Genomic DNA, 26,916 nt, shown 5'->3' on the forward strand with positions numbered 1-26,916 from the left:
GCTAGAAATAGTCACCATAGATAGTATTCTTAAAAAAAAAAAGGAGCTGGCCGGGCATGGTGGCTCACACCTGTAATCTTAGCATTTTGGGAGGCCGAGGCGGGCGGATCACTTGAGGCCAGGAGTTCGAGATCAGCCTGGCCAACATAGTGAAACCTTGTTTCTACTAAAAATACAAAAATTAGTTTGGCATGGTGATGCAAGCCTGTAATCCCAGCTACTTGGGAGGCTGAGGTAGTAGGAGGATCGCTTGAACCCGGGAGGTGAAGGTTGCAGTGAGCCGAGATCACGCCACTGCACTCCAGCCTGGGCGACAGAGTGAGACTCTGTTTAAAAAAAAAAAAAAAAAAAAAGACCCTGCAGAAAATAAAATTGTAAAAATATAAATGTACAAGGAACAGGCACCAGGCACCTTTGGCTCCACATCCTTGTCATCACTTCGTACCTTGTGGCTCTAGTTTGCGTTTTTGTGGCTGCTTATGAGGTCATGCCTTTTCAGCATTTACAGGCATTTATGACTGTCCTGCACTGAAATGCATTTCATGTCTTTGCTCATTTACCATTGGATTGTTTATATTTTTCTTACTGATTTGTAAGAGTATACACCTATATTCATATTCTGTATACTAAGCCTTTTTAGTTATTTAGATATGTTGGAAATATCTTTTCCTAGTCCATGGGTTGTCTTTTTACTCTTTCTGTGGTGTCTTTTGAAGAAGAGAAGTTTATAATTTTAATTTAGTTGATTTATCACTCTTTTGTGTTTCTAGGTTGTGTTTTTCTATTCTTAAGAAATCCTTCCATGAAGTCATAAAAACATGCACCTATATTGTCTTCTGAATATCTTATGGTTTGACTTTTATATTTAAATCTTTAATTCTCCCTGGAATTGATTATTGCATTTGGTGTGAGGTAGAAATCTAATTTAAATTTTTTCCCATGATTCCACCCCACCCCCTAATAAAATTAGCCAATGATCTCAGTACCACAGGTTACTGCACAGTCGATCTTTCCTGCACTAATTTCAATGTCTGCTTTGTGATAAATCAAGTTTTTATATATGCATGGGTCTATTTTTGGACTATTCTGTTACATTGGTTTGTTGGTCTATTCTTGTGCAAATGCCACACTGTCTTACTCTTACCATTTTAATGTAAGTTCTTGGTAGCTGATGGAATAATTCTTCTTATTTTGTTCTTCCCCAGGAGTCACTGGCTTTGGAAACCTTCTTTGCTGTCATAGGCTCTTTGCTTTGGAAAGCTCTCAACATTTACAAGGAAGTGACAAGTGTGAACGAAGGCAGATCACACTGTTTATTTCCGTTTCCCCAATAAGCATTAAGGAGGAGGATATTGAGGGTCTAGCTGTGGTTGTCTTAGACTTTGCACATGTTTTTATAAGCAAAGCAGACAAGCTCCAGCAAGGGAACTCAATTGTCTAATTAGATGTTACTAGAAATCTTATTGGGGCTGTGATCTAATTCTTTTTTTTTTTTGAGACAGACTCTTGCTCTGTTGTCCAGGCTGTAGTGCAGTGGCACCATCTCAGTTCACTGCAGCCTCTGCCTCCGAGGTTCCAGCGATTCTCCTGCCTCAGCCTCCTGGGTAGCTGGGATTACAGGTGCATGCCACCACACCCGGCTAATTTTTGTATTTTTAGTAGAGACGGGGTTTCACCATGTTGGCCAGGCTGGTCTCAAACTCCTGACCTCAGGTGATCTGCCCGCCTCCACCTCCCAAAGTGTTGGGATTACAGGTGTGAGCCACCGCACCCGGCCTGAGCTAATTCTTAAGAAGTCATTTTGGAAAAAAATATTATTTAAGGGCTTTTCATAAAGTATTCAAAAAGGTACAAGTTCTAATCTAACAGTTCTATTTGTGATTTTTGAGCAAGCATATGTGTATTTCCACTTAAGCATCTGAAATATTGCCTATAGCGCTGAACAAATTCTTCCCTTGGTTATTTTCCTCTTGTCTCAGTCACTGGAAAAATAAATGCCTGTACTAATTCTCTATATAATAAATGGTCTCTTTAGGTATAAATAACCTCATAATCACATAAAAGTTAAAGTTTTAATGGAAAAGGCTCAGATGAAATATTACCTAAGTAGGAATTAATTGCTTTTTATCACTTTACATTATTTCATTTTTAGTATTATGAAAAATATAATTGTTCCTTTTCTTAAAAAAAAATCCAGAGTAATTTGTGCTCAGTTTTAAACCAATAATTTTTCCCATATGTTTATAGTTTATATTTTCAAGACAAAGTACTTGAGTTTTAGTCCTGTCATAATATTATCAATGTGAGAAATGTATTGTTACTTTAGAATCTTTTAAAACTTCTTTTTATTCCTTTTTTTGTTTTTTAAGACAGGGTATTGTTTTGTTGCACAGGCTGGAATGCAAGGGCACGATCTTGGCTTACTGTAGCCTCAACCTCCCAGGCTCAAGCAGCCCTCCCACATCAGCCGTACAAGTAGCCGGGACTACAGGCATGCACCACCATACCCAAATAATTTTTTTTTTCTTTTTATTTGAGACAGAATCTCGCTCTGTTGTCCAGGCTGGAGTGCAGTGGCACGATCTTGGCTCACTGCAACCTCTGCCTCCCAGATTCAAGAGATTCTCCTGCCTCAGCCTTCCGAGTAGCTGGGATTATGCACCATTGTGCCTGGCTAATTTTTTTATTTTTATAGAGATGGGGTTTCACCATGTTGTCCAGGTTGGTCTCGAACTCCTGACCTCAGGTGATCCGCCCGCCTCAGCTCCCCAAAGTGCTGGGGTTACAGGCCCAACTAATTTTTAAAAAATTTTTTGTAGGCCAGTCATGGTGGTTCACGCCTGTAATCCCAGCACTTTGGGAGGCCAGGCAGATGGATCACCTGAGGCCAGGAGTTGGAGACCAGCCTGGCCAACATAGTGAAACCCTGTCTCTACTAAAAATACAAAAAAATTAGCCAGGCATGGTGGCATGTGCCTATAGTCCCAGCTGCTTGGGAGGCTGAGGCAGGACATTGCTTGAACCCAGGAGGTGGAGGTTGCAGTGAGCTGAGATGGTGCGACTATACTCCAGCCTGGGCAACAGAGCGAGATTCCATCTCAAAAAAAAAAAAAAAATTCTGTAAACACAAGGTGTCACTATGTTTCCCAGGCTGGTCTCAAACTCTGGGCTCAACTGATCTTCCCACCTCAGCCTCCCACAGTCCTGGGATTATAGGCATGAGCCATCGCACCTGGCCTAAAACTCTTTCTTCAACATTAAAAAATAAGACTTTTCCAGTCTTTTTCTTAACCCTGTACCCTTTTCTTTCTCATCTTCTTTTATCCCCTCCCTTCATTAACTTTACATTGCAATACCAAGGACTTAATGGTTTGTTAAAAAATGAATTCTACTCAGTAGAAAATTCCTGAGAATATTTATTAAATGTCACTGGGAGGAAATTTTCCTAAGCAAGATGCAAAACTTAGAATCAAAAGGGAGGACTGACTTATTTGGTTTTAGAAATGAAAAAGAACAGTTTGGAAGAAATAGTGCGATGTGGATGACTTACAAACAATTATTATTCCTGAAATATAGTTACGATTAGTTTATTGAAAACAACATAATACAGTAGGAATAAAGGACAAAGACCAACTAGACAGAGAGGATTTGCAAGTAAATCGGTAAATGTGAAGAGATGTTCAATCTGAGTAGTCAGTGAATGTAAATTAAGTAAGTTTACTTTTTTCCCATTGATTTACAAAAATTTTAAATATGATAATATACAGTGACAAATTTTTTTTTTTTTTTTTTTTTTTTGAGATGGAGTCTCTCTCTGTCGCCCAGGCTGGAGTGCACTGGGCTGTCTTGGCTCACTGCAAGCTCCGCCTCCCGGGTTCACACCATTCTCCTGCCTCAGCCTCCCGAGTAGCTGGGACTACAGGCGCCTGCCACCGCCCTCGGCTAATTTTTTGTGTTTTTAGTAGAGATGGGGTTTCCCCGTGGTCTCGATCTCCTGACCTCGTGATCTGCCCGCCTCAGCCTCCCAAAGTGCTGGGATTACAGGCGTGAGCCACTGTGCCCGGCCCAAAAATTTTAAAATAATGATAATATACAGTGTCGGAAAGTGTGTGGAGGTAGAAGTGTGAATTGCTGTGAATTTTGAGAACATGGATTGGCAGTCTGTATTAAGATCTAAAATGCATACAATGCTTGGGCCCAACAGTCTCACAGAAGCCATAGGTGATTGTATGTCAGTTCCCAAATACCACTCGTTAGAGAGAAGCACTGTTTAACATCTAGTATCACATTTAGACCCTGTCTGAGCATAGATCATATGTGTGTGGAACATAAAAGTAATCAAAGTATGCTCATTCTTTTTTATGCTCTTTCTTTTTTTAACGTATCTTTCCAGGCTTCTATATAGTTAAATAAATAATGCTCCTTGACATTTATGTATTTATTTATTTAGATGGAGTCTATTTCTGTCACCCAGGTTGGAGTGCAGTAGTGTGATCTCGGCTCACTGCAACCTCTGCCTCTCGGGTTCAAGCAATTCTCCTGCCTTAGCCTCTCAAGCTGGGACTACAGGCATGCACCACCATTCCCGGCTAATTTTTGTATTTTTAGTAGAGACGGGGTTTCGTTATGTTGGCCGGGCTGGTCTCGAACTCCTGACCTCAGGTGATCTGCCTGCCTCGGCCTCCCAAAGTGCTGGGATTACAGGTGTGAGCCACCACACCAGGCTGCTCTGCGACATTTAAATAAAATCATATTTTAAAATGGAGATGAAAGCCTATACATCCCCCTTATCACTTATCTCTAATTCACTTCTAGACCTGGTTTGAACTTTGGATTTAGTGCTTTCAAAGTGTGATTTTTAAAAAAAAATTATTTTTCTGTTGCCATATATTTCAGCTCTTCTTGGTCTTGAAAAGATTTGTGAGCCTTTTTGACAAAAGGTGGTGCTCATTTTCTATTTCGGTGGCTCCAGTAAAGGGAGCTGCTCTCTCATCGGATGATTATTGCCCCCAGAAGTGGTCCTACCATAGCTTTACTGGTCGGTTAGCCAGAATTTACACATTTACTCTGAGGCTTACAAAAATACTGTGTTCATAAAAAGCCCTCCTTCACATTTTGTGAAACAGTTGCATGGTGATTTGGGATATTTTAAGTTTACCATCACCTCTCTGTCCTCTGCAAAAATAAAAATTGTGGAATGTAAAACAACTCTGTTGCACAAAAAGGGGAACTTGGCATAGGAAAAAATAACTAGAAATGATAACTACGTGACACTGTACTCCCAAACTGAAGATTTAAAAAAATTCCTGATCGTAAATAAGAAAAATTATGTAGACATTTATCCATTGCATACCTGGTGACTGAACACTTGTTATACCCCAGCCATTGTTAGGTGCCAGGGTACAAAGTTCCTGCCCTCAGCGGGTTGACACACTTGTGGGGGAGAAAAGCAACGAAAGCTTAAGCAAGTAAATACATAATTTTACAGGGTGGTATGTGCTAAAAAGTAAATAAAGCAAGGTGGAAGAATAACAAGACTGGTGGGGGTGCTGGTTGGGGTGGCTATTTGAGAAATGAGGGCCAGGCATGGCCTTTCAGAGGAGATGACGTTGGAGCTGAATCCCAAGTGGTCAGAAGGAGCAAGGCGGGAAAATATTTCAGTTCCTGGGTCAAAAGTAACAGTAAGTGTAAAGATCTTGAGATGGGGGCTGGGCACTGTGGCTCACACCTGTAATCCCAGCTCTTTGGGAGGCCGAGGTGGGCAGATCGTGAGGTCAGGAGTTCGAGACCAGCTTGACCAATATGGTGAAAACCTGTCTCTACTAAAAATACAAAAATTAGCTAGGCGTGATGGCAGGCGCTTGTAATTCCAGCTATTCAGGAGGCTGAGGCAGGAGAATTGCTTGAACCCAGGAGGCGGAGGTTGCAGTGAACCAAGGTCATGCCACGGCACTGCAGCCTAGGCGACAGAGTGAGACTCTGTCTCAAAAAAAAAAAAAAAAAAAAAAAGATCTTGAGATGGGAATGAACTGGGTTTTTGTGAAAATGGCAAATGGCATTTTGGGTACTGTAAGCCTTTGCAGCGCGGAACTGTGCTGTGTGCTGTGTGCTGTGGGACTGTGTGGCTCAATGCAGGACGGTTAGCATCCCTAGTCACTGTCATTACAAAAACATAGTCACACATTCTAGACACCCACTGCCTGCCCCAACGCCAAGGGGGCAAGTACTGCCTTCAACCAGGACCCCAAAAGACTCCAGTGTGGCAGTTGTTGGGGAGGGGGAATGTGAGAGGGGCAGTGGAGAGGGAGTCAGCAAGCAGGTTCTCTAAGCCCTGGCAAAAAGTTTGGATTTTATTTTAAGCTGCCTAAGTGATGTGATTTCATACATGTTTTTAAAAGATCACTCTGGTTATTCCTTGCAGACAGTGGAAGAGTGAGCCAGGTTAGGAGGCTATTGCGGTAGTTCAGGTAAGAGATGATGGTGGCTTGGACTGAGTGAGAATCTACTTGAGGATAAGAAGTGATCTGATTGAGGGTATGTGTTAAAAGATTTGCTAATTAATTAAATATGGGAGGCAAAAGAAGGTGGAGAAATCAGGATGGCTCCTAGGTTTCTTGTAAGGAGCTAGGAAGAATGTAAAGAAATCATATGATAAGGAGATATGAAAACGAAGGAATAAAATAATATTTCACACTTAAATTTAGGAGACGAAATATTGCTTATTTGAATTTGAAAATTCTTATGGATACCAATATTGATACTTTTGCCTGAAAAATAATTTTAAGATGAGTCTCCTGGCCAGGCGCAGTGGCTCATGCCTGTAATTCCAGCACTTTGGGAGGCTGAGGCAGGTGGATCACCTGAGGTCAAGAGTTTGAGACCAGCCTGACCAACATGGTGAAACCCCATCTCTACTAAAAATGCAAAAATTAGCCGGGTATGGTGGTGCACACCTGTAATCCCAGCTACTCGGGAGGTTGAGGCACAAGAATCACTTGAACCTGGGAGGTAGAGGTTGCAGTGAACCAAGATTGTGCCACTGCAAGCCAGCTTGGGCGACAGAGCAAGACTCCATCTGGGAAAAAAATAAAAGATGAGTCTGCCAAAATGTTTCTCATTTGGAAGGGATTCATGACTTTGCCAGAAAAACAAGCAGCATTTTATAGTTGTAATGCTCTATGATGTAATTTACTGGACCTAAGTTGGCTACCTTTCATGATGCATATTAAGTGTGGAGCCATATTTCTTAGTTTCTGTCATAAAGCTAAACTGTTAAGTCATTTTTATTCCTATAAAGTCAAACAAACTAGCCACGGATACTTTTTAACATTCTGTGAAACCAACTTTATCCAGTTACTGAAATGGATGCCAGTACTTTTTTTTTTTTTTTTTTTTGAGATGTAGTCTTGCTCTGTCCCCCAGGCTGGAGTGCAGTGGCGCGATCTCTGCTCACTGCAACCTCCGCCTCCCGGGTTCACGCCATTCTTCTGCCTCAGCCTCCTGAGTAGCTGGGACTACAGGCGCCTGCCACCACGCTCGGCTACTTTTTTGTATTTTTTAGTAGAGACGCGGTTTCACTGTGTTGGCCAGGATGGTCTCGATCTCCTGACCTGGTGATCCGCCCACCTCGGCCTCCCAAAGTGCTGGGATTACAGGCGTGAGCCACCGTGCCCGGCCGGATGCCTGTACTTTTTAAACCAAAGTTAAAATAATTATTTATAGGAAGCAGTTGTGCACTGTAGATTAGGAACATGGAGACTGGGGCATAAATATATTCTTGAGCTAGAATTAAAGTAAAACATGTGACTGATGGAAATAACAGCTCTCCCTGTGCCCTACCATGGAACTTGGTAAGCCTTTGTTAACTCACTCGCACTGCTAGATCATGCTATGGTCCCCGGGGGCCAGGGAGGCAAGTGTGCTAGTCCAAGTAAAAAGCTGATATGATCTTTGTATGAACAGAAACACTGTTTGTAATGTGATGATAATGTTGGCTTCTTGCTCCTGGAATACTGTGTTCTAGGTAAAGTGGTCCAGAGACCAATGGGTGGCAGATACAGGGATACAGAGCTCAATTTAATATAAAAAAAGATGTTCTCTAATGACTAAGAGCAGAGTGAAAGTGAGCAGGCCATCTGAGGAGAGAGAGACTTCCCTGTTGGCTCATCATGATGGTTAAGCAGAGCCAAAAAGCTACTTGGTAGGGATGTCAAGGAAGTGAGTCAGGTGTTTTCAGCACCGCGACTCTGTCATTGTGTGCCTCTCTCCTTAATACCTCAGAATTAGAATAAAGTCTTGATGACAGTAGTGGCACCAGTCCTGTGGTTTGTTTTGCGATGACTGTGTGGTTGTTAAACTTTCTAAGTGAAACACCATAGTGACGGGAGCAATGCCGACAAGCCTGGCCACCTTTGATCTATAGCAGATATTGCAAGCTGGTATCCCGTAGCCACAGTCAGGCCTGGTGATCGATAAACATTTTGATTTAGGGAGCTGCTTTTTTCAAGAAACAGAATCATATAAACTGGATTTCAGGCCAGTCTCAAAAAACTGGAAGATTTCACAGAGCCTTGGGCCCACATTTCTGTGTGGCATCAGAGGGCTAGAGCTGAATGAGTCCTCCTCTCCTCTCTTCTCTTCTCCTCCATTCCCCTCCCCTCCTTTTCCCCTCGCCTCCCCTTCCCCTCTCCCCTCCTTTTTTTTTTTTTTTGAGATGGAGTCTCACTGTGTCACCCAGGCTGGAGTGCAGTGGTGTGGTCTCAGCTCATTGCAACCTCCATCTCCCAGGTTCAAGCCATTCTCCTGCCTCAGCCTCCTGAGTAGCTGGGATTACAGATGCATGCCACCATGCCTGGCTAATTTTATATTTTTAGTGGAGATGGGCTTTCACTATGTTGGCCAGGCTGGTCTTGAACTTGTGATCTCAGGTGATCCGCCTGCCTCGGCCTCCCAAAGTGCTGGGATTACAGGATGAGCCACCATGCCTGGCTTTTTTTTTTTTTTTTTTTTGAGACAGGGTCTTGCTCTGTCACCTAGGCTGGAGTGCAGTGAGACAAACACAGCTCACTGCAGCCTAGGCCTCCTGGGTTTAAGTGATCCTTACATCTCAGCCTCCCGAGTACCTGGGACTACAGGTGTGCATCACCACACCTGGCTAATTTTTAAATTTTTTGTAGAGACAACACTTCACTATATTGGCTGGCCTGGTCTCAAATTCCTGGCCTCAAGCAATCTTCTGCCTTGACCTCCCAAAGTGCTGGGATTACAGGCATGAACCAGTGCACCTTCACCTTTCTTTTAGAAAGAGCGTGAATCTCTAATTCACCAGAGTCCCCACCATTCCATCTCATCCGAGTTATCTCACTGTCTCTGTTCTTCCCTCATTTACATCATCTGTCACTTACCTGTTGACATGTGAGTTTTGACTTTTGATCGAGATGCTGACACTCTCCTTCCCTTCTAGGAAAGGAAAATAAAGGGGGAAGGAAGGTGGAGAGGGACAAAGGAGAGGCGTGAAGGAGGATGATAGTGCAGGACTTGTATTCTCAGTTCTGCCTCTTAAATCTTGGAGCCTATTTCTTCATCTAACAGTATAGGACTGATGTTTATTTTTGTATTAGATCATATATATAGGAGTACCTCGCATATAACTTTGTCCAAAGTACACATTCTTTAGCTGGTGCTCCTCTGTTCCCCTGTAAAGACTGAGGCAACTATAATGTTCCACTGTTCTGTGATTATTGATTTTCAGGTCTGTTTTCTCCACCAAATTATGTGTGTCTTACTCAACTTTGTATCACCAAGCACCTACGTGACATTTTTTCTTTTTTGAAGGTAGGGACCATGGCTTCCTCTCTCTTTACTGGACACTGTATAGATGTCATGCAGGTCTGAACGTCACACTGTTAAATAATTACTTAACAACTGACCAGAACTAAGGCTCTGGTCTAGAGCTCCAAACCAGAAGCAAAAAGGAATGGTGTTGGGCCGGGGCGTTTTCCTCTAACATCACCCAAACCCAGAAAACGAGGATCGTAAGCCCCTTCATGGGCCAAATGCAGGGCTGGGGCGCTTGGGCTAACCCTTTAGTGCCTCTGGCTGCATCACTGTCAGAGTAAGGTAGCCAGCAAGGGGCTGCAGGGACAGCCAGCCAGGTCCAGACATGGACAAACATAATTGGAAGGAAGACAGGAAATGGACAGGTCCTGTCCAGTGTAGATAAAATGACAGCAGCTAAGGCAGGTTGAGGGGCAGAGGAGAGGCTGGGGGATCGGTATTGTAGCAATGCAGGAGTCCTGTCCTGAGTGGCTGCTCAGGGTATTGACATGCCATTTTGATAAATACATGAATTAATGAGTGAATTTCGAGAGTAGGGGGAGAGAGAATAACTGGGCATCCCCTTCTGTAGATCCTCAGTCTTCTAGTCTCATCTCTCTAGAAGGATATTCACCCATACTCACCTGGTCCACTTTGTGCCAGAGTTGAACATTCTTAAGAAATTAAGAAGGTGATTCTTTGCCAACCATATTCCAGTTCTTTATTTAGGAGCTATATTATCAGCTTTGCTTATGGCTCCAGAAGTGGCCATTAATACCTGGAGCTAAAACACTGTTTTGGTTTAGCATAACTCTAGTTTTCACTGAATATTTAGTATTTTTAAGTTAGGTTTTTTTGTTGTTGTTGTTTTTGTTTTCGTTTTGTTTGAGGCAATGTCTCGCTCTGTTGCCCAGACTGGATTGCAGTGGTGTGATTTTGGCTCACTGCAGCCTGCACTGCCCGGGTTCAAGAAATTCTTGTGCTCCAGCCACCTGAGTAGCTGGGATTACAGGCATGCGCCACCACACCTGGCTGATTTTTGTATTTTTAGTAGAGACAGGGTTTCGCCGTGTTTGCCAGGCTGGTCTTGAACTCCTGGCCTCAAGTGATCAGCCCGCCTCGGCCTTTCAAAGTGCTGGGATTACAGGCATGAGCCACCGCACCTGGCCTAAAGTTAATTGTTTTTATAAGCAAATTATTTTGCTTTTGTGACCCAAAGCAGTACTCTCAGATACTTAGTGTAGCAATTTATTACTCAGATATATAACTTTTTACAAAGAGAATCATAGCAGAAAAGAACAAGGTAACGTGTTGTAGGGTGTATGTTCTGAAGGAGCACCTGACCTTATCTTCTGACATCATGTAAAGATTTTGGCATTTAGTGTCATCATGTGCAACCATTGTTACTTTTTGCTACTGTATCATAATAATACTTAGTCGTATCAGTTTGATTAAATGCCTCCTTTGTATGGTTCCCAGCAGCATGACTGTAGAAAGTATTCTCAAATTTATCAGGAGACCCAAGTTTTAATTCAGATTCCTTTTGTAAAAAAGGCCTCCATTACTGGAGGCCAAATATAAAAACTTTTTTTTGAGACAGAGTCTCCTTCTGTCTCCTAGGCTGGAGTGCAGTGGCGCGATCTCAGTTCACTGCAACCTCTGCCTCCCAGGTTCAAGCAATTCTCCTGCCTCAGCCTCCCAAGTAGCTGGGATTACAGGTACGCGTCACCATGCCTGGTTAATTTTTTGTGTTTTTAGTAGAGACAGGGTTTTGCTATGTTGGCCAAGCTGGTCTCAGACTCCTGAGCTTAGGCAATCCACCTGCCTTGGCCTCCCAAAGTGCTGAGATTACAGGCGTGAGCCATTGTGCCTGGCCAAATATATAAAGTTTAAAAATAGCTCGCTTGTGTTCATTGCCTACCACATACTGGGTATTGTGCTAGATATTTAATATGCCAGATAGCATATGCCTCATTAGCCTATGAAGTAGAGGCTTTTATTATTACTTCCACTTACATAGATGAGAAAATTGCGGCACAGATAAATTAATTTGTCTAGTGATGGAACCAAAATCTCAGTCAGGCAGTGTGACTTCAAAACTTGCATTGATAGAAGTTCTCCAAGTGCTTTAAATGTATTAACTCATTCAGACTCACCAAGCTGTGCATTTTTAGTTTATAGAGTTGATATCAGTATTAAATAGGAATATGTATGTGTATGTATTTATATATGTATGCAGATGGTCCCTGACTTAACGATGGTTCATCTTAATGATTTTTTGACTTTATAATGGTATGAAAGCACCACGCTTTCAATAGAAACCATATTTTGGGTTCCCACACATCTATTCTGTTTTTCATTTTCAGTACACCAGTCAACAAATTACATGAGCTATTCAACACTTTATTTTAAATAGGCTTTGTGTTAGGTGATTTTGCCCAAATATAGGCTAATGTAAGTGTTTTGGGCATGTCTAAGGTAGGTGAGGCTAAGTAAGCTATATTTGATAGGTTAGGCATATTAAATGTATTTTTGACATGATATTTTTCAAACTATGATGGGTTTATTAGGACATAATCTCATCATCAATTGAGGAGCATCTGTATATGTATGTGTACAGATAGATATAATTAGATATCTATATATAATAGATTCTATGCTATGGAAGTTATAAGTTCTAAATTGCTTCGGTGGCATTATTGCACATTCTTACATAAGATTGAAGAATTTTGTGATTTTGATTAATTTATATCCTTCAAAGTGACCAGGAAGGTAGAGTTTGCATGCAGAAAATTTGCATGTGTATTAATTCCATAAATAATGTTTGTAGTTAAATTTTCATTTTGTTTAAACATTTTTTACAAGATAGAGTTTACTCAGTGCTGTTATTTAGCAGCTGTGTGTATGACTTCATAATTTGGGGGGCTGTCTGTTTTGTGTTCTAAGCCACGTGGCTGCTGTGGTGACTGCTTTAGAAACTTTCAGTTACCTTTGCTGTGAAACAGGTTTCAGTGCATCATCCCTGTGTGTAAGGCCAGGTTTCTTACATGGACTCACTCTGTTTCTGTAAATTTGTCTCTGAGAATTTTCAAGGCAGTGCTTTCATGGTCTCTCCTCTAATTTTGTGTGTGTGTGTGTTTGTGTGTGTCTGTGTGTGATGATGAAAAAGTCAAAAGCCCTAAAATTAAATCAGAGTTTAATCCATGTCCCTAAACTAGATAAGCTGCTTTAGACCTTTTCCTTATCCCTTACACGTCACTCAGTAAATACTTGCTGATTGACTTTCAAATTCAGAGTACTTTTACGGTAGCATACGGTGGGCACAAAGGGTTTTTTTTGTTTGTTTGTTTTTTTGAGACGGAGTCTCGCTCTGTCGCCAGGCTGGAGCGCAGTGGTGCAATCTCGGCTCACTGCAACCTCCTCCGCCTGGGTTCAAGCGATTCCTCGTGCCTTAGCCTCGCAAGTAGCTGGGACTACAGACAAGCGCCACCACGCCCAGCTAATTTTTGTATTTTTAGTAGAGACGGGGTTTCACCATGTTGGCCAGGATACTCAAACTCCTGACCTCGCGATCCGCCCGCCTCGGCCTCCCAAAGCGCTGGGATTACAGGAGTGAGCCACCGCGCCTGGCCTGGGCCCAGAGTTAAAAAAAAATACTGGTAACAGAAAACTTGTTGGCGTGTTTCAGTTTTCAGAGTCTTCTATAAGGTCTTACACCAGCCGAGAAGCAGCAGAACCATCTGTCCGTGTACCGAGGACGGATCTCAGCAGCTCTCTGTTCAGTGGCTCCTGCCTTTGTAGTGGATTCCCTTGCTGTGCTGTAATTAAGTCAGCCGGCAGGAGTTCCTGTATTGAGGGGGCCTCTCCCTGCTGGAGAAGTACTGCTGCCTTTGTGTTACCTGCCATGTTATTGTGGAGTGGATAATTTTTTTTTCCTGCATGGGTCTTGATTTAACAGCAGGATCCTCTGGGCTTCTTCCAAGAAGCACCACATTTCCCTGAAAATAACTGGCAGATGAATTATTTCTTGAGATTATGAAAATCTATTAGATGAAAGCTTGCCTTTTTCTCATGTTCAAAACAATGCTAAATGCTTATAATTATATTCCCAATGAATTACTTCTTTCACTGGCTTCCTTTGCTCTGGCAAAGGTGGATTTTTTTTCCATGGCAGAGAAATTTTATAAAAAACGTAATATTTTAGAAAATGCCTAAATGTCAAGAATACAACATCTTGTTTTTGTTGTTGTTGTTGTTTTGTTTTTTGAGACGGAGTCTCGCTCTGTCGCCTAGGCTGGAGTGCAGTGGCGCGATCTCAGCTCAATGCAACTTCCACCTCCCGGGTTCAAGCAATTCTCTGCCTAAGCCTCCCGAGTAGCCTCCATTGAAGGAAGTGGCATAGTGTGGGAGGATCTTTTATTTTCTACGCGCACAGTATTTGATTCTGTGTTTACAGGAACTGTGTCTGTAGACAAAAAGCAAAATGTTGGGTTTTAGTTTCTTCAGGTGAAGAAAATGTTACTTGCATCTCCTCATTCTCACAGTATTCGTATTACATACTTCATGTGTGTAGTTTTGGCATTTAAGGAAGCAGAGCTAAAAAAAACAAAGGACAATAACGGCATCAACAACATGTTATACACCAGAGGAAATGCGGCGACTTAGATTCTGTGATGGGAAACCCGGATATTTTTGTTGTACCTGAAATCTTCCGTAGAACGTACATGTTTGCATGACCCAGAAAGGAAAACACATTGGAGGACTTTGCACTAGTTCCATTCTAATTCTGTACGATTCTCACAAATTCAGGCATCTGTTAACCCTTCGAGGGCATGCAAGTTCAGAGCCATGTTTTCTGTTTTGTGTCTTTCTCTTTGGCGGAGCGGTTACCTTTTTGAGCCCTTGGCTTGCTTTCTGTGAACATAAGGCGCTCCATCTGCCGCTTTAAAGTGAAGATTTATAATTCAAACAAGACAGCGTTTCGATGTTGCACTCCTGTCTTATTAGATATCAACTTAAAGTTAAGAAAATGGAATTATTCAAGGCCTTGTTATCCAGTTTATAGCTTATTCAGAATTTATATTTCTGATTTTTTTTTGTCCTGATGACTGCCTGTGACTAATTTGTGTTTTTATTATTAAGCTAAGATTGTATGAAAAATATGGCAAAAACAAAATTCTATATTTCTAATGCCCCATGAGAAATCTGATTTAGAGGCCCTTCCTTTGGACACACTTTTGTTTTTTTTTTTGTTTGTTTGTTTTTTGAGCGGAGTCTTGCTCTGTCGCCCAGGCTGGAGTGCAGTGGTGCAATCTTGGCTCACTGCATCCTCCACCCCCTGGGTTCCAGCGGTTCTCCTGCCTCAGCCTCCCGAGTAGCTCGGAGTACAGGCGCCCGCCACTACGCCCAGCTAATTTTTCTATTTTTAGTAGAGGTGGGGTTTCACCATGTTGGCCAGGCTGGTCTCAAACCCCTAACCTCAAATGATCCATCCGCCTCATCCTTCCAAAGTGCTGGGATTACAGGCGTGAGCCACCGCGCCTGGCCTGGACACCCATTTTGAATAGCACTTACCACAGATTCCCGAAGCCAGTGGTTTTCTAGCCTTTTTATTCCCCGTTCATTGTAAGCTTCTTGAGTGTTGGTGATTCTTGTTTCATTTGTTTTTGTTTCTCCCCAGAGCCTAGCAGTAGGTGACGAACAAATGTTTATCGAATGTATGGGCTCAACCATAGTCTATTTTTTTCAAAAAGGTATAAATCTTATCAATGTTTTACATTTTGCTGAAGAAAACAGGAGAGAGAGGATTCTTTTCAAATAGGGAGGAAAAATTAGGGAGGGAAAAGAAGGATTGACTGAAACTCTATTGAAGAATGTCAACATAAAAGTATATTGATAGCCTGGTGTGATGGCTCACACCTGTAATCCCAGCACTTTAGGAGGCCAAGGTGGGCGGATCACTTGAGGTCAGGAGTTCGAGACCAGCCTGGCCAACATGGTGAAACCCCGTCTCTACTAAAAATACAAAAATTAGCCGGGCGTGGTGGCAGGCGCCTGTACTCCGAGCTGCTCGGGAAGCTGAGACAGGAGAATCACTTGAACCTGGGAGGCAGAGGTTGCAGTGAGCTGAGATCGCGCCACTGCACTTCCAGCCTGGGCAAAAGAGCGAGACTCTTTGTCTAAAAAAAAAACCCCATCTGTCTGTCTATCTATCTATCTATCTATCTATCTATCTAGATAAAAATAGCAGTCAACTAATTTTTCAAATTAAAAATGCTTTATTGTTATTTATAGCATGATTGTTTTTCTATCAAAAAGGCATATTACAACAGCCTTCGCTTCACATCTGACTCTTGCAGCATTCTTATAAAGAGATCTCACACCATATTTGAGGGCTTCATTAGTTTTCTAAGCCTTAAAAAAAATTTCATCATTAAGATTATTCTCTCATGAAGCACCCAAAATATAGACAGCCTTTCTTATTTTCTTTTCTTCAGTTGTTGACAGTCTAATGCTGCCAGATCTTTATCTGTCAGGGACTTCTGATGTTGTTGGAGCCATCTCTTTTGAACTTTATGAAACCTTGCATGCAGCACAATTTGAAACTTCATTGTGCATTCAATTTGCATTGCCTTTGCTGTGTTCGCAGTGGCACTCCATGAGGCTTAACTGTGGAGATCCTGATGCTACAAGCTGTTAAATAGTTCTCTCTTCTCAACCTATTCCCCTATCCTGCTCTTCTTTTCTTCATAGCACTTATTACCTCCTGATTATATTTTTTGTTTGCCTTTTGTCTATCACCTGTCATTCTTTTACCGGACCATCTAGTCTTATATGTCTGTATAACCATTCTGAAGAACATCCTGTGGGAAATATACCATATATACAGAAAAAGTGCACAAACATGAATATACAGTTTAACAAATAATATAAACCTGCTATTCATGTAGCCACCCCCCAGATGAAGGAAATAGAATGTCATAAGCACTGCACAATCTCCATTTGTGCCCTTCTCCATCGTAGCTTTCTCTGTCCCAGACAACCATTGTCCACAACTTGTCATAATAATTTACTTAATTTTCTTTTATAGTTTTATCACACATAATTTAGTTTTTGTCTGCTTTTTGAACTTTACATGAATGGAATAATATTGCATATATTATTTAATGCTTTTTCTTTCATTTAACATTTTTGTGTGTGTGTGAGATTCTCCAGGTTGTTGTACACAGTGCTAGTTATTTCATTTTGTTATGGTATAGTATCCCATTGTATGATTGTACCACAGTTTATCCATTTTTTAGTTGATGGGTTTTGACTTGCTTTCATTGTTTGGGCTATCATGAATAGTGCTGCTCTGCACCTGTTGTACATATAGCCTGGTGAACATGTTTGCGAATTTCTATGAGCGTGATCACTGTGGTGTAGAATTGCCAATCTTCAACCTGCCTGTATTTTCCAAAGCGATCATACCAATTTATTTACCTTCCAGTAATGTATGAGAATTCTCTATTTTCACCATCATTGGATATTGTCAGATTTTTAACATTTGGCTGAACTGATGGGTGTATAATGGTATCCTATGGTACTTATAATTTGCATTTCCCTAGTTACTAATAAGCTTGAGCAATTTTTCATATTTTTATTTCGATTTCCTAATTTATGAAATGCCTGATTAAGTCTTCAGCCATTTCAAATATTATCTGTCTTTTCAAAATGATCTATAGGAGTTCTTTGTATAATATATATTCTGGCCCCTAGTCCTTTATTCTTTGTATGTGTTGCAAATATCTTCATCTATGCAGTTTACTCTTTTTGTGGTGTCCTTTGATAAAATTCTCAATTTAATGTAGTGAATGTAATTGAATTTATTAATTTTTCTCTTTGTTATGTATTTTTGTGTCTTTAAGAAATTTTTCACTATGTAGGGAAGGACAAAAATTGTCTTTCATAATTAGTTCTTTAACCCTTCATAACTTTAAGAGTATATAAATTATTGTGACCATCTTTGAATCTACAGTAGTTGAATTGCATATGTAAAGTCTTGAGTTCTTAAATTTTTCTTTCCAGAGTGGATATTAGCATATCACAATAGGACAGTAGGGACAGTGGCTTTTTCGCTAGTGAAATCTAAGATTTTTCCTTTTCTGCTCATGAAAAATGTTTCTGCTTAAATTGTAATGAGTGTACAAGAGGCATAAATCCACAGTGGGTACGAATGTCAAAGATTATGGTTTAAACCAGCAAAATATGCCTTCTTTAGATATAAGAAACATTTTGTCAAATAGCCCCTGGCATCATCTGGGCTAAATGAAGAATCACCAGGACATGTGATACAGTGAAATTATTCCACTTACAGTAACAGCACTTAGTAATTGCTTTCATTAATCCAGGCAGGTTAATATTCTATCTACTTGCATAACAATGTCAAAAAATCTATTATCTACTGAAACCTTTTATATAGCAAGTTAAGCTCCTATTTCTTTCATAAAGATGGAGATTCAAATATTAATCCAGACTACTCAGAATCACTTTCTCTTCCTCACTCTTCTGATACCCCCACTGGAGAGTGACTGATCAGTGCATTATCTGTCACCTCAGAGCTCAGAGTGCCCCTCTTTTCTATTCAAATACAAAGCCATTCATTTACTTTGATGGACAAATAGCCGTGGCATTAGTATGGGTGGGGGTATGTGCTGTTGTCTCTTATCTAGGAAAGAGTTGGTTCTTTTCTGATGGTTGAATGATATACTTAGGTATAGAAAGAGACCTGAGTGTCTTGAAAGCAACATTCTTTCATTTTTGTCAATGTTTTAATCAACACCCCTATGCATATATTATCTTTGCATATTTTAGCACTTTGTGTTAAACTTCTACATGTTGTGGTCTTTGCTTCTGATAAGGGACAGAATAAAGAGGAAGAAAGAAGTAAAAGAGCCATAATGTTAAGTACATCCATTCCATGCCCATAGCCATACATCACGGAAGTCACAAGGAAGGCTTTCTGACACGAGATAATGATGTGGATGTGACAGAACATGGTAGAGGAAAAGGCCACAGACAGGTGCAGAGTAGGAAGGTTGAAAGAATTCATTGTGGCTGTCAAAATCCTATGTTCATGTTCCCAAATCCTATTTCTTTTTTCTTTTGACTTGTGATGTATTGACTGTCAATTAGTTATCAGGTACTATGTTCAGCCCAGTTATTGCACAAGAGATCCTGAAAATCTTTAAGTAGCTCCTGGACTTGGAAAAGGGAAGGAAGGAGGAGACACTAAAATAATTATAATATGTTACTATTATACATGACGATATGCGGACATGACAATATGCAGAATGCATTTGGAACATAGAGAGCCAGTAACTTTACACAGAGATAGCAATTTTTGAGCTGAATTTTAGAGGACCAAGTTGATAGAATTTGATGATCACGTGAGGGGTTAGGGAGAGGAAGTTTTTCAGTTTGTTTATTTTAAGGCTGGAGTGAATATTATTTCTATAAATGCAGGATTTTAAGGAAAAGGACAAAGTGCTAGAAGACAGCAGATTTCTGTTTTCTGTATATTTGCACATCATGACAATACATTTATAGATACACTCATTCTTGTACATAAATAATTCATATAATGTTTGTTTTTATCAGTCTGAATTATCAGCTTTGGTCATAGGGAATTGGAACCAAGTGTTTACTGAGCATCTACTATATGTGAGGCACTGTATTAGGTGCTGGGCATGCAGTGATGAGCAAAACAGAGATGGGTCCAGCTCTTATAGAACTTAGAGTGGGAAAAACACAATCAAATTTCCATATTTATAATTAGAAATGACATATACATATGAACAAAAGTTCTCTCAGAACCCAATTATTCTTCCCTTTCACTCTTCTTCCTAATCATGCTACCAGCATAAGTCGACAGTTATTTATCAGGCATATTTAGCAGCCAGCCTTACAGTTTTCTCGCACATTGTTAACAATTACTGTCACACGGTCACTGTTACATATTAGCCAATAGTGCCTCACATTCACTGTGGCTTCCAAAGCCTGGGCTTGGGGAAGCAGGTGGATGGTGATATCATGAGCTCAGATAGAGAGCATGGGAGAAGAGATTTGAGATGTTTTTAAGAAGTGTTTTGAGCAGATGAAGTTAAAGAGTTAAAGGGAACTATGGTCAAGTGGAGGTGCTGGGTAGGCAGGTGCAAATACACTTCTGAATCTCAGGATGACTAATGAAAAGCAAGAAAACGAACAACAAGGAACTATTAATGTGTGTTATGCTGTGCTTATGCATTTTGTCTGGTTTCAAATCATTGTATTTAAGTAGTTCTTAAAGTCACAGGAGTGAATGAGATTAAGTAGAGGAAGAAGGAAAAGAGGTACAGATGGGGACCTGGGGAGTGCCAGGCCTCAGAGCAGACAGAGGAAGGGCACACAGTGACAGAGCCCACGAAGTGTGGCCAGAGAGCAGTGATGAGGAGGATTAGAGAGTGGCGCATGGAAACCAGCGTGGAAGCTTTCTTATTTCTTCTTCTCCTTCTGCTTCTCTCTCTCCCTTCCTCCCTCCCTCCCTCCCTCCCTTCCTTCCTTCCTTCTCCTCCTCCTCCTTCTTCCTCTTCTTTCTCCCCCTCCTCCTCTTCTTTCTCTTCTTCTTCCTTCTTCCTCCTTCCTCCTTCTTCTTCCTTCTTCCTTTTTCTTTTTTGAGACAGTCTTGCTCTGTTACCCAGGCTGGAATGTAGTGGTATGATCATAGTTCACTGCAGCCTCGACCTCCCCAGGCTCAGGTGATCCTCTCACCTCAGCCTCCCGAGGAGCTAAGACCATAGGTGTGAGCCACCATGCCCAGCTAATGTTTTAATTTTTGTAGAGATGGGACCTCCCTATGTTGCCCAGGCTAATCTTGAACTCACGTGATCCTCCTGCCTCAGCTTCCCAAAGTGCTGGGATTACATATATGAGCCACTGTGCCCGGCTGTGGGAAGCTTTCAAGAACAAGAGAGACCAGTGTTGCCAGACAGGCCAAGTAATATTAGGACTGGAAAGCAGCTAGATTGAGAGACTCACAGGAACAAGAACAGAGAATTCTGAATTCTAAAATCCACAACGCTCATTTCACTGAAAGGTCGTTCAGGTGGTGGTGGTGGATTTTTTTCCCTTAGCCGTCATTTTGGATATTTGATTAATTATCAGACCATTATATTTCCTTCTTCTTGTTAGTTATGATTTGCTAAGAAGAATTTTTATGCTATTTAAAGTTAAATGATCTGTGATTATAAAATCATTCATTATTTACCTCAACTGCTCACTTAATTTTTTAAAAACATCTTTAAGGCTCCTCTCTTCAGAGTTTTTATGTTGATAATTTTAAAAAATCTTTTTCAAGTTTTCTAGAAACATGAATAAGTACACAATAATTTAGTTAATGTGGGCAGTAAATACACAGTTGTGATAGTGAAATGTCTTCTACAAACTAGAAAATAAGAAATAAAATAGACACTTAAAGGTCAGAGTAGAGAAGGAAACTCAAAGAGGCAAAATGGTTCCAGGGCAGCCTAACTATACAGTACTCTTAAGAAAAGTACTCATATCTATATCTCTACTGCAGTAGGCCAGGTGCTGTGGCACACTCCTAAAATTGTAGCACTTTGGGAGGCTGAAGTGGGAGGATTGCTTGAGCCTAGGTGTTCGAGGCCAGCCCTAGCAATATAGGGAGACCCCCCCCCATCTCTACAAAAAATAAGAAAAATTAGTCAGATGTGGTGGTGCACACCTGTGGTCCCAGCTGCTTGGGAGGCTGAGGTGGGAGGATCACTTGAGTCTGGGAGGTTGAGGCTACAGTAAGCTGTGATGACACCATTGCACTCCAGCCTGGGTGACCGAGCGAGACTCTGTCTCCAAAAAAAAAAAAAATCTGAGAAGCAGATACTGGCCATATTCACTGAGGTGCTAAGCAGGGGTGGGCACCCTGCCTGGCTCTGTAGTGGTCATTTCTGACAGGCCTGTGTTGCGGAGACAGACACACTAGGTTTTCAGGGCCTGATGCAGTTACATTCGAATTAGGCAAATCTCATACTGATTCTGATTCCATGTTCCCCACAACAGGTGCCCAGTAAACTGGCTTTCTGGAGAGTCTGCCTCTGAACAGAGAATGTGATTTTCCCACTGTCCTTCTCTGACCTCTCGGCAGTTATACAATTCTTATTGTAAAATAAAGGTCTATTCTGGTTTTGTGCATCAGTCTCCTGTGGGTTTAATTCACATGCAAGAGCGTCCTCGAGCCTGAATGAGCCTGGAATGGAATACAGTTTCCCAGCCCATGAATCATAACCTGAATCATGTCAAATTCACCAAGTTATGTTCCCTTTTAAGGTCACTTGGCAGACAGGCAGGTAGGAGCTTTCCTGGTGAACCCTCCCTGTATGACCATGCAGCTTTCCACTGGGAACTTTTTTACAGGTTGCTGCTATTTTTATAAAAATGATAGAATATAATGTTGCCGGGGACAGTGGCTCATGCCTGTAATCCCAGCAGTTTAGGAGGCTGAGGTGGGAGAATCACTGGAGGTCAGGAGTTTGAGACCAGCCTAGGCAACATGGTGAAACCCTGTCTCTACTAAAAATACAAAAGTAGCTGGACATGGTGGTGCACACCCGTAGTCCCAGCTCCTGAGGAGGCTGAGGCACAAGAATCACTTGAACCCAGGAGGTAGAGGTTGCAGTGAGCCAAGAGCACGTCACTGTACTCCACCCTGGGTGACGAAGTGAGGCTCTGTCTCAAAAAAAAAAAAAAAGAATTCTGTAATTGTAAAAATGTGACATAGGCATTCTCTAATGTGCAAAATGAATGGTCATTTTTAAGCATTTCATACATTGTTCCTGTGCTGCACTGGGTCTCCTTGTACTGAACTACATGGGATAGGCCATTTCCATACAATCTCATCTTCTGAATAAGGAACCGTGATGCTCCTAAACACATACTAAATATAGATCTTGGGTAATATTGGATTCAGTGCTGGTCATCGATGAAAAAATTTTCTCTGTGATGATGGAGGGGGTCCACTATGAATGATAGCATTAATTTTGCTGTATGTTCTTGCATCATTGGTACATAATAATTCATAAACTTCATAAGTTATTAATATACAAGTTACAGAATTTAATAATGTAACCCACCTTTGATATGTTTTCGTATACATTATGGGGAAACCATATTTTTTGGAAGTCAAGAAATGTATATTGCTTCATGTTGCAAAATTTGTATGCTTTGTCAAAGAAGCATTGCCAGAAAATGATCTGAAATGTAGAACAATAAGGTTACGTTATAGATGTCTTAGGTGAACCAAGAGAAAAATTAGTGTCAGAGTTAAAAAGATGCAAGTCAGGAATTAAGGCAAAACATTGACCCTATCTGACTTAGCAGAATTCTGGTCATGTGATCCTAAGAAGAGAGAGTAACTGACAGTTCTGGAGACTGGGAAGTCCAAATCAAGGCATCAGCAGATTCAGTGTCTGGTGGGAGCTTGCTATCTGCTTCACAGATGGTGCCTTCTTATGGCATCCTCACATGGTGAAAGGGAACAAACAGGCTCCCTCAAGCCTTTTTTGTAAGGGCACTAATCCCATTCATGAGGGCAGAGCCCCTACTTGTAATACTATTGTATTCATTTGTTCTCATGCTGCTAATAAAGACATACCCAAGACTGGGTAATTTATTTAATGGACTTGCAGTTCCAGGTGGCTGGGGAGGCCTCACAGTCATGGCAGAAGGTGAAGGAAGACCAAAGGCACGTCTTACATGGCAGCAGGCAAGAGGGTGTGTGCAGGAGAACTCCCCTTTATAAAACCATCAGATCTCATGAGACTTACTCACTATCATGAGAATGGCATGGGAAAGACCTGTCCCCATGATTCAATTACCTTCCACCAGGTCCCTCCTACAACACATGGGAATTATGGGAGCTACAATTCAAGATGAGATTTGGGTGGGGACACAGCCAAACTGTATCAGCTATCATACCTCTTAATACTATCACATTGGATTTTAGGTTCCAACATACAAATTTTGGGGGGACATGAACATCTGGACAGTAGCAATGCTGGTCCATTATTTTGGTCTGTCTGAAGGTTTTATCTAGGCAGGGAAAAGCATATGTTTTCTCCTTGACCTTGAAAATTTAGCTTGGGCTTTCTTTGTACAAACATGAAGATCCTAGGAGAAGCCCAATCAATTTTAGAGAGACAAGTGGATGAAGATAGGGATTAAAAGAATTGGGCTTGGCTGAGCAGAGAGACTGATGATCTGAAAGGACACCTAGGTAAAATGTTTCTTTTTAGCTTTACAAATGCACTGCTTGTTAACATCTATGAATTCATGTACTTGCTTTTCCATGCTATAGACAGGTAACTTCCACGGCTGCTGTGTGGCACAAGTTTGGGGAGTAGGGATGGAAATGGTACCCTTAAAGTTATGCAGTGCAGACCTGCACAACCTGACACAGGGGTCTTGGGTCAGTCCATGACAGTGGTGAGTATATGATACTCTGATATCTTAAAAAAAAATACATAAGAATATGTAGGCTCTTGTTCAAAGATATTGCAGGGACAAGAACCCCTTCCATAGGTAAAGAAGGCACATGACTCTCATGGCAAATTCACTGACTCTTCTGTCCGAGCATTTTCTTGTCATTTTCATTATAGCCCTTCCTTGTAATCTTAACATTAAGGGTACCATGCTTCTCAGCAATTTTGGTAAATCTTTGTATTTCAGCAAATAGTTGAAAAAAATGTCGGATCCACTGGCTTATATCTTCTGTGTAGGCATCAAAACAGATGGTGGTGGGGTTGTTGGGAAGATGGTAGCAGACAGGGTTGCTTAAAAATATAAGACTTCCTTGATGTCCAAGAATACTGAGATTTATATGATTAGAAATTTCTATACAAAGCTGGAAACAGTGGAGCATGTTCCCACATAGAAGCACAGGTTCCCAGCTCCCCCAGAGGCCCTCATACAGAGCTGCAGCTGCCTGTGATGGAGCCTGCACAGATTCTTCCAGTAGACAGTCACTTTCCTTCTTTCTTGGCAGTCTTGTGCCCTGACAGCCCTTCTGATGGCTCTGGAGCCTCTGGCTGCATGCCTTCCTACTCACCAGGTGCAACTTGTTAATTACTTGCATGCAATATGATCATTGGATTATGGTACAGCTTTGGCTAAATCACTTACATTTTTCATTCTTATTAATTTGGAGACATGCACTTGCCAACCCAAGTACAATAAATGGCACAGTATTTATTGCAAGCACTAAATAGATATATCGAAGGTTATGTTCTCAGGCATCCCTAGCTTATAAGTGTACATTATGTTGATTTCATATTGGGTGATGACCAAACACAGTTGGTCAAATCCTCCCTCTGGGAGTTGGAGAGACATAGAAGGAAAGGAACAGAAATGCCAGTGGTGACAACAGGGACAGCAGAAGGAAGAGGAGCAGGGACTGAGAGCCACTGAGTCAGAGTACACTGAGGCATACGAGCAATACCTGAGTGGAGTCTGTGGTTGCAGGGCATCCCTACCTCTGCCTGCACATCTGCTTCTTTCTTCCCTACCCCCAGTTTCCCTTTTTCTCCTTCCCTGTGGCCATAGTGGAAGATGGAGGCTTCACAGTTCCTGAGACTAGATGTCTTCAGTTCAAGCAGTCAGCAAAGACTTGTTTTTTTTGTTGTTGTTGTTGTTGTTTTTTGTTTTTGTTTTTTGAGACAGAGTCTCGCTGTGTCTCCCAGGCTGGAGTGTAGTAGCGCGATCTCAGCTCACTGCAACCTCTGCCTCCCGGGTTCACGCGATTCTTCTGCTTCAGCCTCCTGAGTAGCTGGGACTACAGGCACACGCTACCATGCCTGGCTAATTTTTGTATTTTTAGTAGAGATGGGGTTTCGCCATGTTGCCCAGGCTGGTCTTGAACTCCTGACCTCAGGTGATCCACCTGCCTCAGCCTCCCAAAGTGCTGGGATTACAGGCAGAGACTAGTTTTTTTAACTTTTTTTTTTTTAAACAGTCTTGCTCTGTCACATAGGCTGGTGTGCATGATCATAGCTCACTTTAACCTTAAACTCCTGGGCTCAAGTGATCCTCCTGTCTTAGCCTCCCAAGTACCTAGGGCTACAGGTGCATGCCACCATGCTCAGCTAATTTTCTTGCCATGATGCTGAGGCTAGTCTTGAACTCCTGGCCTCAAGTGATCCTCCTGCCTCAGCTTCCCAAAGTGTTGGGATTACAGGTGTGAGCCAGTGCACCTGGCTGAGACTGGTATTTTCAAGTTTCAATTCTAGCTGTCAGGGATAGAGAAATTGATTGGCCCACCAGGGACCAGGTGTTTGCTTCTGGTCCATTCTGCTATAACCAGGGAGACATTTGTATATATAAACTTGGCTGCTGAGGCCCAACCCTGGAAACATAGAGATTTGAGCAACATTAGAATAAATTCTTTTATTTATGGAATTATTTCTATAGGCATATGTCATAACCTTTTATTTTCTTTTTAAGAAATCAAGTCTACTTAATATAATAATACAGTCAAAGAAGTACACAGCCACATATGGCTGGATTTGATTTCTTATCCAGTACCTGGATCTGAGAAAAGATTGTTCAGTTACATTCCAGAAGCTTCAGTAGCAAAACTGCTCTTTTTTCCCCCAACTTTTACTTTATATTCAGAGGGTACATGTGCAGGTTTTTTACTGAGGTATATCGTGTCATGCTGAGGTTTTGGGTACGAATGATCCCATCACCCAGATACTGAGCATAGTACGCAGTAGTTTTTCAAACCTTGCTCTCCTCTCTCCCTCTCACCTCTAGGCATCCCTAGTGCCTAGTATTGCCATCTTTATGTCCATAAGTACCTGATGTGTAGCTCCCATTTGTAAGTGAGAACATACGGTATGTTTTTCTTTTCCTGCATTTCTTTGCTTAGAATAATGGCCTCCAGCTGCATCTGTGTTGCTGCAAAGGACATGATTTTGATTTTTTATGGCTGCATAGTATTCCATGGTGTTTATATACCACATTTTCTTTATCCAAGCCACTGTTGATGGGAACCTAAATTGATTCTGTGTCTTT

General features: G+C 41.5%; 1 protein-coding gene across 12 annotated transcripts in view; it reads left to right on the forward strand.

The window, feature by feature from the left end:
* The window catches only part of BICD1 (BICD cargo adaptor 1), a 274,370-nt gene that overhangs the window by 19,327 nt on the left and 228,127 nt on the right, over positions 1-26,916 (forward strand). The gene's annotated exons all lie outside the window — the stretch shown is intronic.

The sequence above is a fragment of the Pongo abelii genome, chromosome 10 (assembly GCF_028885655.2).
Source record: "Pongo abelii isolate AG06213 chromosome 10, NHGRI_mPonAbe1-v2.0_pri, whole genome shotgun sequence".
Lineage (NCBI taxonomy): Eukaryota > Metazoa > Chordata > Mammalia > Primates > Hominidae > Pongo > Pongo abelii.